The sequence below is a fragment of the Primulina tabacum genome, chromosome 9 (assembly GCF_025594145.1).
Source record: "Primulina tabacum isolate GXHZ01 chromosome 9, ASM2559414v2, whole genome shotgun sequence".
NCBI lineage: Eukaryota > Viridiplantae > Streptophyta > Magnoliopsida > Lamiales > Gesneriaceae > Primulina > Primulina tabacum.
The window spans coordinates 2,316,496-2,329,410 of record NC_134558.1 but is presented as its reverse complement, the minus strand read 5'-3'; positions in this window follow the sequence as shown (position 1 = coordinate 2,329,410).

Genomic DNA, 12,915 nt, shown 5'->3' with positions numbered 1-12,915 from the left:
ATCAGAGTCATTGTAAATGAAAACGTTTAACTTAAATTGTAGGACAAGAATTAAGGGAAATTTTGGAAGAAGAAGTTTCCATAAAAAAGAAAAAATAAATAACTGCCTGTCAAAGTTGGTCATTTGACTCCCGTTTATCCTCTTTCTTAATCCAAAATCGAGAGAGACTATAGTTTTTTCCCCAAATATATAAATGTATCACAATGTGTTCCTTTTTATTTTCGATTTATCCTTTTTTATTTAATTATTGTAATACATAAAATAAAGATAATGCATATATATCAGATACATATGTAGTTAAGAGTCACTTAGAGTTGTACACGAAATCTCTAATTCAAATTAAAATGCACAATGATCCATAAGATTTTTTTTTCTTATTATTATATGTTAAATGAAGCTAAAAAGACGAAATGGACAGAAATTTTGTATTTCTCACTGCAAGAACTATGGATATCTATATAATGACACTATAGAACAATTGAAGGGATGTAACGCAGCTTAGTAGCGTGTTTGTTTTGGGGAGGAACGGAGATGTCCTAATCTATTAATTGCCTCACCTTTTTAGTAGTATGTTAAATAGTAAACTTCCAATTAAATTGATAATATATTATAATATTTGAGGCAAGTGCAGCCTGCGCCTCATCTCCACAAATTTTGGGCACCAATTTCTTAATTTTTTTTAACTAATATGTTATATACATAAACTCCTCTTATCGGTCTATTATCTATACTATTTATGCTATATTATTATCTATATTGTCTATACTATATTATTAAGTGTGAGAACCCGAATTTTCAGCAGTAGCTAGCATTTTGCAGCAGCTAGCAATATTCAGCATTAATGCAAAAATTTCAGCAGAAGCTAACAGTTCCAGCAGCAACTAATATTTTAGAAGCTGATATTTTTCCAGCAAATAGAATCCAGCAGCAGAAGAGTTCAGTAGCGCGAGATTCCAGCAGAAAGCTACTGATTCTGCTTATGACTTGTAACTGAAGCATTTAACATTGAATAATGGCTGTTAATGACACATAATGAAAGATTATGACCATTAATTGAGAGGCTAACAATTAGAATTTTTGTCTATAAATAACACCCTCAAATATCTGAATTGGTGTTACACAAATGTTGAGTTATCACTTGAAATTCGAGCTAAGAGAGTGCCTTTTTCGAGCAGTAAAATCCAGTAGCGAGAGCAAACAAATTTCAAACTTCAACCGAAACTTTCTACCAAATTACTGTAAATGGGCTTATGTATAAATATATTGAAACCAGTTTGATAATTTATGTTTTGAAGAAAAGTATATGTATTTCTGATTTCTAATATCTAATTTTTGAAGCACTGAAACCTAGTGAACTAATGGTAGGAAAATATATTCTGAAACATTCTTGATTACTGAATTCTGATTACTGATTACCGGCCTCACTCCTTAGAGGAGAGAACATGTATAGGACTGATATCAGTATAGCCATGAAATTCACAAACGTGATAAGTGCTTACTTGTTAAATTTTAAGTTCTGAATTCTGTTCTGAAACCTGTTATTCCTGAATATCGATTCCTGTTCTGAAAGTAAGAATATGATTTGTGTTACTGTTTCTGTTGAAAATGGTTTTGAAACTGGGAATTATTCCCCCCCCCTCCCCCCCAACGCCGCCGCTGCTGCTTATTGAGCGACGACCAAATGACTCACCCACCAAACTCATCTCAGATAAGAACAAGGAAGAAACGTTAGAAGAAGAAGAGTAGAATCAGTTCTGGGGTTGGTGAAGAAGACTGTTGTTTCTCAGTTCTAAATTATGTTTTTCGCTGCATCTGTTAAAACATTGTTAAATCTGGTTTTTACATTTCCGCTGTAAAACATTAGTTATTTGAGTTTGTATCAGATAATGAAATATTCAGTATTATGAATAAAAAGATCGGTTTCTAAATTTTGTATTTATGAGGCTTGTTGTTTTCGAATGCAAATTTGAGAGCAACGCCAGTTTCGACCAACCCTGTCCCTGGGGCGTGACATTGAAGTGGTATCAGAGCTAACCAGATTTCATAATCTGGGGAGGAGGAACTAGAAACAATAAGTTCTGATAAACTACTAGACTTCTGAAAATAAACTACTGTAATAGACTACTGAAACGATAGACTAACTACGTACAGCTGGGAAAATCAGTAAGGAAACAAATCAGAATGCAATAAAGCTCTGAGTGTTTCAGCAGCATGTCTGAAAAAAAGTAGTCAAAAACCAGTAGACCAAAACCAGTAGACCGAAAAACAGTAGTATCAAAACCAGTAGTCTGAAACTAGAACCTACTGATGGAAATCAGTAGATCTGAATGCAGATGACTTGGTCATTAGACCCGGAATGCAGCAGACTTGTTCTAACAATACTGGAAAGCAGCAGAATTGATTGCAGTAGCATCAGAATGCAGTAAAAAGTGGATTCCAGCAAGCGCATGCAGTAGACCTTGCAAATTATATTGAAGTTGAAGTGTTTTTCGCACAAACTTCAAACGGCTATAACTTTTGATCCATGAGGAATTTTGACTACTGTAATATACCGTTGGAAAGATCTCGACGAGGAGAACTCAAAAATCCTTTATTTAGATAGAGATATCGTAATTTCTGTAAAATTTTCCAATTATTCAAAACTTTGAGGAATTTTCATTTTCAAACGGCTCAGTATTTTTGCACCAAATTTGGTACACTTTATGTTCTTGATGTGAAGGATTTTTTGTAAATTTTTCACGCGATTCAAAGACCGAAAAGTTTTGAGCTATTTTCTTCTATTAAATGTTAAAGGCTATACTGATTCTGTTCATTCCAGTAATTGTCTATAGCTCGACCTGTACTCTTGAGATCATTTTTGAACCTTGACACTCATGTTTTGGATGTAGAATATGACTGACCAGAGTAGCTATACTAAGAGCTTAGAGAAGAAGATAGAGAAACTCAAGGGACATAACTACTGTTTAGAGTTGGACAAAGATGAATTACAGCGTAGAGCAGAACACTTAAGAGATGATGTTCAACGTTATGTTCACTGTCTGCATGAGGCAGAAGAGAGGAATAGGAAAGCTCAAGAAGAGTTCGAAACCTCCCAAGAGACTGTTGCAGAGTTAATCGAGTTACGTGATAACTTGGTTGAGAAGATCCAAGTGCTTAAGGATCAAAAGAACCAACTCATGCACCATCATAATAAGTATTGTGAGCAGACTGATGCTCAGATTCAAGAGTTGCAGAACCCTGTTGAAGTTCTTAGCGACTAGAATGCAGTTCTGTATGGTTATATTGAACATTTGAAAACAGTAATAGCCAACCATGAAGACGAACCCGAAGAGGATCCCGAAGAAGAAGAAGAAGTCGAAGAGGATCCTATGGATTTGAGATTGAGAAAAGTGATAAAATAGACCATAAGTAGTAGTTCTTTATAATAACACTTGTTCCATTTGCATTTATGTTAGCATTTTTAGAGTTTAGTTGTAATTGCACTTTCGTTGGAAATCAATAAAAATTTATTTATATCATTGGTTTCATATTTAAATTTTGAGCAATTACTCAATCATTTTTCTTCCTTTGTTTAGTCTCTATTATGCCAAAAACTTTAGAACTTTCATAGTTGTAAGAAATGGACGGAAGACCCATGGGAAACAATCGCAACCCTCGTTATGGAAACCGCAACAACAATCGCAATAACAACCGCAATGATGAGGATGCACAACAACCACCACCAACAGTTGACCTCAATCAGGTGGATTTGATGTCTATAGCCACGATTGTGGCAACCACGCTACAAGGGTTTGTCAACCCTAATGCTAATCAGCCACCGCCACCACCTCCAACTCAGAATGGGACTAAACAGCACCATGAGTCTCTCCGAAGAGCAAGAGTCCCAAAATTCGATGGAAGCTCTGATCCTGAGGTCGGACAAAATTGGATGAAGTAGGTGGAGAATCATCTTAGACTCCTTGAGGTTCCACAAGAGATCAAGGTAGATGTGATTACACATTTTCTTGTGGATAAAGCAGCCAAATGGTGGGAAAAAGTCTCACCAACTATGTTAGGGACGAGACCTATCACTTGGAAAAGGTTCCGAGAGGCATTTCTGAGACAATACTTCCCGACAGCAGTTCGAGTGCAGAAGTTATCAGAATTTGAAAGCTTGGTTCAAAAACCAAACATGACAGTGGTGGAGTATTCATCCAAGTTCCACTCATTGGGAACTTACTCCCCAACCATAATGGGAGACGAGGCCTTGAAGATACATCGCTTCAAGAAGGGACTGAACAGTCGCATTCAATCTACCCTTACTGTTATCGAGCTCAATAGTTTTGATGAATTGATGGGAGCTGACATCAGGGCTGAGAATGACATCAAGAGGCGTGAAGGTGAGAACAAACTCAAACTTCCTCAGTCAAGCCAGTACCAACCAGGCCAACAATTCAAGAAGCCTAGGTTTTCAAGTAATCAATCCACCAGTGCTCCAGTCAAAGGAACCACTTCTTCTCAATCAAACAGAGAGGGAGTCAAGTGCCAAACTTGTGGATTCACTCACACTGGTGAATGTCGTAAGAATTCTGGAGCTTGTTTCTGTTGTGGAAAGATGGACCACTGCATTGCTCAATGCCCTTTTCCAGATCCAAGAAATGATCCGAGCAGGTGGAATAACTCCAAACTAGCCTAAGAAGAACAAGCCAAATGCTTGAGTCTATGCTCTCACTCAAGAAGAGGCCGACAACTCAAATGATGTCGTAGCAGATACCATTCTAATCAATAGTATACCTGCTTATGTGTTATTTGATTGTGGTGCTACGCATTCATTCATGTCTAAGAGATTTTTCAAGAAGTTAGGAACTAAGCCTAATAACTTAGAAGAACCTTTTAGAGTAGCAACTCCTACTAGTAAGACAATTGAAACTCATAGGGTGCACAGAGATTGTAAGATCCGTATCAACGAGCATCTATCTCAAGCTAAATTGATTCAACTAAACATGGTAGAGTTCAAGGCCATTCTAGGAATGAATTGGCTATCAAAGAATCACGCAATTGTAGATTTCCGGTTGAAGAACGTCAAACTAAGGACTCCGAACCAAGAAGAAATCATTTATTATGGCAAAGTCAAGAAACATGGATCCTTACTATCTGCTTCTCAGACTTGGAAAACCATGAAAAGTGGAGAAGAAGTTTTCCTAGCTATGTTAAGCGAGGTAAAGGAAGAAACCACTTGTGCTAGAAGAGATCCTGGTATTACAAGAGTTTCCGGATGTCTTTCTTGAAGAACTCCCTGGCACAATCCTCGACATCGAAGTGGAATTTGAGATTAATTCAGTACCCAATGCTTAACCAATCTCAAAAGCACAGTACCGAATGGCTCCAGCAGAATTGAAAGAACTCAAAGAACAACTTCAAGAATTGTTGGATAAGAAGCAAATCCGACCAAGCGCATCTCCGTGGGGAGCTCTTGTTCTATTTGTAAATAAAAAGGATAGAAGCATGAGATTGTGTATTGATTACATGGAACTGAATAAGATCAAAATCAAGAATAAATTCCCGCTTTCAAGGATAGATGTACTTGTTTGACCAATTCAAAGGAGCTACAGTCTTTTCCAAGCTCGACTTAAGGTCAGGCTACCAACAACTAAAGGTCAAAACAAATGATATTCCGAAGACAGCCTTTAGAACAAGGTATGGACACTATGAGTTCATGGTAATTCCGTTCGGATTAACAAATGCTTCGGCAGCATTCATGGATCTCATGAACAGGGTGTTCAAACCGTTTCTTGACAAGTTTGTTGTGGTATTCATCGACGATATTCTGTTATATTCTTCAAGTGAGGAAGAACACAAAGAACATATTAGTCTCACCCTCCAGACGCTTAGAGAAAATGAACTGTAAGCCAAATTCAAGAAATGCGAGTTCTAGCTAAAGAGCGTCACATTCTTGGGTCACATAATAACAGCAGCAGGAGTATTTGTGGACCCTAAGAAGGTAGAAGCAATCATGGATTGGTCGAGGCCAAAGAATGTGACAGAAATTCGAAACTTCTTTGGAATAGCAGACTATTATCGAAAGTTTGTTGAAGGATTCTCTTCAATAGCCATACCCCTCACTAAAATCAACCAAAAGAACTCCAAGTTTCAATGGAGTGAAGAATGTGAGCAAATCTTCAAGATTTTGAAGAAGAAACTTGCCTCTACTCCGGTATTGGTATTGCCAACTGAAGGAAAGGATTTCACCATCTACAGTGATGCATCAAAAGGAGGTTTAGGACTGTGTACTCATGCAAGATGGAAGAGCAATTGCCTACGCATCAAGACAACTGAAACCATATGAACAAAACTATCCTACGCATGACCTCGAACTGGCTGCAGTGGTTTTCGCACTAAAAATATGGAGACATTATCTTTATGGAGCCAAGTGTGAGATCTTCACTGATCATCAAAGTATCAAATATTTGTTAACTCAAAAAGAACTAAATATGCAGCAGAGACGATGGATTGAACTCCTGAAAGATTACGACTTGACGATAAGCTATCATTCGAGCAAGGCGAACAAGGTAGCTGACGCTTTGAGTCGGAACAATATGGGCAAAGTAATCCTAGCGTCACTTTCAGTACAACCATACCTCCGAGAAACGATCAAGATAAGTCAAGATCAGGACCCTACTTTGGTTAAATTGAAAGAATAAGCCGAAGAAGGAAAATCATCGGATCTCCAGACGTATGACAAGGGAGTTGTGTGGATGAAAGGACGATTGTGTGTACCTGACATTGAAAATCTTCGACAGGAAGTCATGTCTGAAGAACACAAGTCAAAATTTTCAGTTCACCCTGATAGTACCAAAATGTACAGAGATTTGAAGAAAAGTTTCTGGTGGAATGGAATGAAGAAGGACATTGCAGTGTTTGTTTCTAAGTGTCACGTGTGCCAACAAGTCAAAGCAGAACACCAGAGACCTCGTGGACTTCTTCAACCATTAGAAATTCCGGAATGGAAATGGGAATATATTTCCATAGATTTTGTAGTCGGTTTACCAAAGTCGAGACAAGGTCATGATGGAATATGGGTAATGTAGACAGACTCACAAAGCCTGAGCACTTCTTACATGTTCGCATGAATTATAATATAGATAAACTGGCCACATTATACATGAATGATATTGTACGATTACATGGAGTTCCAGCTAGCATACTATCAGACAGAGATCCTAGGTTTACATATCGTTTTTGGAAGAGCTTTCAACAAGCTATGAGAACAAAATTTACTCTTAGTACGGCATATCACCCTCAAACTGATGGCCAAACTGATAGAACAATGCAAAATCTGAGGACATTCTGAGAGTATTTGCTCTAGACTTCAATGGTAATTGGAGTGAACATCTGCCCTTAATCGAGTTCGCGTACAATAATAGTTATCACAGCAGTATTGGAATGGCACTGTACGAAGCTCTGTATGGACGAAAGTAGTCGATCACCACTATATTGGGATGAAGTATGGGAAAAGCCATCTTTGGACCCGAACTGATCCAAGAAACAGTGGATAAAGTTGATATAATCAAGGAGAGACTAAAAACTGCACAAGATCGACAGAAAAGCTGGGATGACCTGAAAAGAAGACCCGTGAAATTTGAAGTTGGAGTAAAAACATATGTGAAAGTGTCACCCATGAAAGGTGTAATCCGATTCAATAAGGCTGGAAAACTGAATCCCAGATATGTTGGACCTTTTGAAATTCTAGAGAAAGTGGGAACACTTGCTTACAAATTAGCACTTCTCCCCGATATGTCAAGGATCCATAAGGTTTTCCACGTTTCGCATTTAAGAAGATATATTTCCGATCCAAGTCATATTCTTAAGCTACACTACTGTTGGTTGAGGGCAATCTAAATGAAGAACAGAAGTATGAAGAAATTCCGATTCGAATTATGGATAACAAAGACCAAGTACTGAGACGACGAACTACTTCCATATGTCAAAGTACAATAGTCCAATCACACCGAAAAAGAAGCTGCTTGGGAGTTGGAAGAAAAGATGCGAGAACAATACCCTTATCTCTTTGATGATCATGTATAGCCAAGTTTCGAGGAACGAAACTTCTCATAAGGAGGGGGATATGTGAGAACCTGAATTTTCATAAGTATCTAGCATTTTGCAGCAGCTAGCAATATTCAACACTAATGCAAAAATTTCAGCAGAAGCTAACAATTTCAGCAGCAACTAATATTTCAGAAGTTGGTATTTTTCCAGCAGATAGAATCCAGCAGCAGAAGAGTTCAGTAGCGCGAGATTCCGGCAGACAGCTACTGATTCTGCTTATGACTTGTAACTGAAGTATTTAACATGGAATAAAGGCTGAATGACACATAATGGAAGATTATGACCATTAATTGGAAGGCTAACAGTCTGAATTTTTGCCTACAAATAACACCCTCAAATCTCTGAATTGGTGTTACATAAATCTTGAGTTATCACTTGAAATTCGAACTAAGAGAGTGTCTTTTCGAGCAGTAAAATCCAGTAGCGAGAGCAAGCAGATTCCATACTTCAACCGAAACTTTCTAGCAAATTACTGTAAGTGGGCTTTTGTATAAATATCTCGAACGAGTTTGATAATTTTTATTTTGAAGCAAAGTATATGTATTTCTGATTTCTAATCTTTGATTTTTGAAGAACTGAAACATAGTGAACTAATGGTAGAATATGTATTCTGAAACATTCCCGATTACTGAATTCTGATTACTGATTACTGGCATAACCCCTTAGAGAAGCGAACATATAGATGATTGATATCAGTATAGCCATGAAATTCACAAACGTGCTCAGTGCTTACTTGCTAAATTTTAAGTTCTGATTCTCTTTCTGAAATTTGTTATTCCTAAATACCGATTTCTGTTTTGAAAGTAAGAATTTCTGTATTTGATTTGTATTACTGTTTCTGTTGAATATGGCTTTGAAAACTGGGAATTATTCCCGCCCCTGCTTATTGAGTGACGACCAAATCACTCACCCACTAAACCCATCTCATATAAGAACAAGGAAGAAACATTAGAAGAAGAAGAGCAGAATCAGTTCTGGGGCTGCCAAGAAGACTGTTGTTTCTCAGTTCTAAATTATGTTTTCCGCTGCATCTGTTAAAACATTGTTAAGTCTGTTTTTACATTTCCGCTGTAAAACATTAGTTATTTGAGTTTGTATTAGACAATGAAATATTCAGTATTATGAGAAAAAAGACTGGATTTCTGAATTATGTACTTCCGAAGCTTGTTATTTTCGAATGCAAATTTGAGAGCAATGCCGGTGTGGGGACCCGGACGCTAATCATGTTCTTAATCATCATTGGGACTATTTAATCAATTATAATAAACAGGGTCTAAATTTTTTTTAAAAGAATTGCGGAACGTAATGGAATTCATCTATTATATATATCAGTATAAAATAAAGTACAAGTCCTGTACAACATACATTCATTCAACTAAGGTTTAACAGCTACATATCAAGTGTCCAAACCCTATCTCAAATCAAGGTCCGTAGTCTCCACTTTAATCACGATATCTCTTCATCTCCTCGACCCTGAACCTGTCCCACCTGTTGCCATGCACACATACAAACACGACAACAGCCGGATAACTCCGGTGAGAAATACATCCAAGTATAAATCAACGAAACATGCAATCATATGATAAATATAAAAGCATGGACAGATAACAGCAACATGTATCAAAATCTGAAACATAATCAATATAAAACTGTCAATCATACTCATGACTCCACGACTCAGACTAGACTCAATCGTAGTATAGGGATCCCGGTTTCCAGATGTTGGCATTCCTATATCGACCAACAGTAATAGAAGAAACTCCAATTCTATCCACGTCGATATAACCAAACATCCAGTGTCTTGACCTATCCGTCACAGACTTTGGCACTATCGCCAATTTACTATCCTGTGACATCGTGCAATGTGCCAGTGACGATTCCACCACTATCAGGCACTTCTGTCACAAGATCACTCGTCTAATACTCATCTAATACGTGCTTTCTATAAATCAATAGAACAAGCATATCAAATCAAATCAATGCATATAATAACAATAAGTATGTGATTTAGGGAAACTCAAGTATATCATACTCGAGTCGTTCTCCCGGTACCACATTGACTTATACCTTTCTTTCGTAGTCTCGGTCTGACGAATTGGGAGTTCTGAATTCAAGATTGTCTCTATCAATCTGAAATGATATATCGAGAATAATAATATCACATTCTATTCCCAATTCAACACTGAATCTGATCAATCTGAATTTAATTCAAAATCAACGGCAGTAACGGAACAATCTGAATATCCCCGTCAATACAATCTCAACAGATATTAATTACAAATCATAACTCATGTCCAATACCATCTGAAATCAGTTAACAATCCAAATCTGTCCAATTTCCGATCAATATAATCAGAAAATTATAACAATTCCATAATCAATTTGTTATTTGATCTGACTTCGATTCTACGATGTCTAATATTTCCAGAACACATAATAATGATCAAATAATAATTCTTCCAACATCATAAATTCAAATTATAACAGAACCTAATAAAACTTACGTCCAGTTGTATCTGTCGATGAGAGGGTCACAGCACTACGTCCGGATTTAAAATCGGATCGCTGAATCGCACAAATTCACGAAGCTAATATCAAATGAAATTTAAAGCTTTCCCCTGAACCTTGTCTCGTTTTCTTTGCTGGGATGCTGAATGAAATTTACCAATTTATATATATCTCATGCTTGGTGTGACAAGTGTCCACTCAAGTGCTAATTGCACTTTAGCCCCTGAAATCTTCACTATTTGCAATTTGGTTCTCACAACTCTTTTTAATTCCATTTCAATCCTAATTAATTACAAAAATCGTGGAATCTAATTTATCATTCCAAAATTCGTAAATTAAATAATCTCGAATTAAAATGATATATCTCGGGCCTTACAATCGGTGTCGATCAACCTCAGTTCCTGGAACGTGGCATTAAGTTTGATACTTTTAGAATAAATATCTTAGAGGACATCAAAATATTTAATTTCATAATTACCCTTCTTATCCTACCTAAATACCTCCTCAAGTCATTCCATATTTTACATAAAAAAAAAAAATCTAAGCAAAACTTCACTTTTAAATCGAACAACTCTTTTAAAGCGAAAATAATTTTGTTCTATTTTTTTATTATTATTTGATTAAATTAAAAATAACAATAACACATGCAACGTATATGTATTTTTTACCGGTTAATAATGATTAATGACCTTGAATGATGAAGCCCATAAGCGACGTTGATTCAACAAAATCCTATATTCAACTTTATTTAGCACATCAACTATAGATAGAGGATATAAGTACTTCAAATACCTGGAAACGAGAAAAAATCGAGCAGTTGAAGTAAAAATGCATGTATTTCTTATCGAGTTTTGCCAACTATACTAGTATAGTTGCATTTGTCAAAATGAGTTTTTGTAAATTGAAGTTAAAACTTATTTTCGATCAATCATGTCGCAAGAAAGACTTTATCTATTAGAATTTTTTTTTATTATTCCAACTTTTTTGTTTCCAAAGCTATGAGATGATCAATATTCAAATAAATATGTACTGGTATGAAATATGGATTTTATATTTTGTTTAGATCGTTTTTGATTTTATTAATATTTATTTATGATATTTTATTTTGAATTATATATTTTGTCAATATTTTATTTCTAGAATTCAAGTTACAAATACTATCACATTTATATCGACAAAAAAATATAAATATTAAGTTTTGAGCACACCATTTTGGATTATCATCTCGTCTCTCTCATACCTCAAAATCTCATGATCCACAATGCTTATATATACTATTTTTTTAATTAAGAAAACTGCATATATACTCTTGAATGAATGAAAATATTCCATTCGCATTGACTTCCTGGTGGTCAAACATCATATCTACACAACTCCAATATTTTAAGGGGTTTTTTTTTTTTTTTTTGAGTTTTTCACAAAAATTTACATCCAATATGTTTTCATATATTTCACGAACTCTCGTACGATACTCTGTTATGATTAATTTTATGATACGAATATCTAATTGACCATTTCAAAATGGTCACCTAGTACCACTTACCCGAATTCTATAAAGAAATATTCATTAGAATCTCAATAAAATGTAGTTAGTAGAAATCAAGCACGAGGGGTTAAAAAATAATTAGGGGGTGTATTCAATGTAAGAGATTTATTGATTTTTAATGACTTTTGTAGATTTTAAAATCTAGATGTATTCAATTAATACTATTACATACTCTATAGAAGTCTAGTGATATTCAAAATAGATTTTCATATAGTTTTAAGAAGTCAACTGATATTCAACATCGACTTTTAAAAACTCTATAAAAGTCTAGAGGTATTCAAATTTTCAATAGAGTTTTAATAACTTCATGGAATTCATTAACATACAAACATTAAAGCCTAATGTACAACTATAAATTGTCATAAATTGTATTTGGTTCAATCCAAATATTTGGATGATTTTTAAAACTTCTAACTCATATACAAGCTATTTATTTCTCTCTCCATCGCTTCAGATCACCTCTCTTCTTATCTTATCTTCTCTTCTCTCAGTATATCTTTATCGCTCTCTCAAATTTTCGAAGTGTATCTCTATATATATTTTCATATTTCATTTTCATTTTTTGGTTGATTGTTCATTTAGTAAATTTTTATTTTAATATCATAGGAAATTTTGAATTCTAAAATTGATTTTGTGATTTTTAGTTTATAACTTATACAAATTAGTAATATTCAATAATAATAAAGAATATTCAAAAAATATCGCTTAATTCTTAATAAATGAATAGACTCGCAACAATCATGATTTTTAAATTCTTTTTAACATTTTCAATT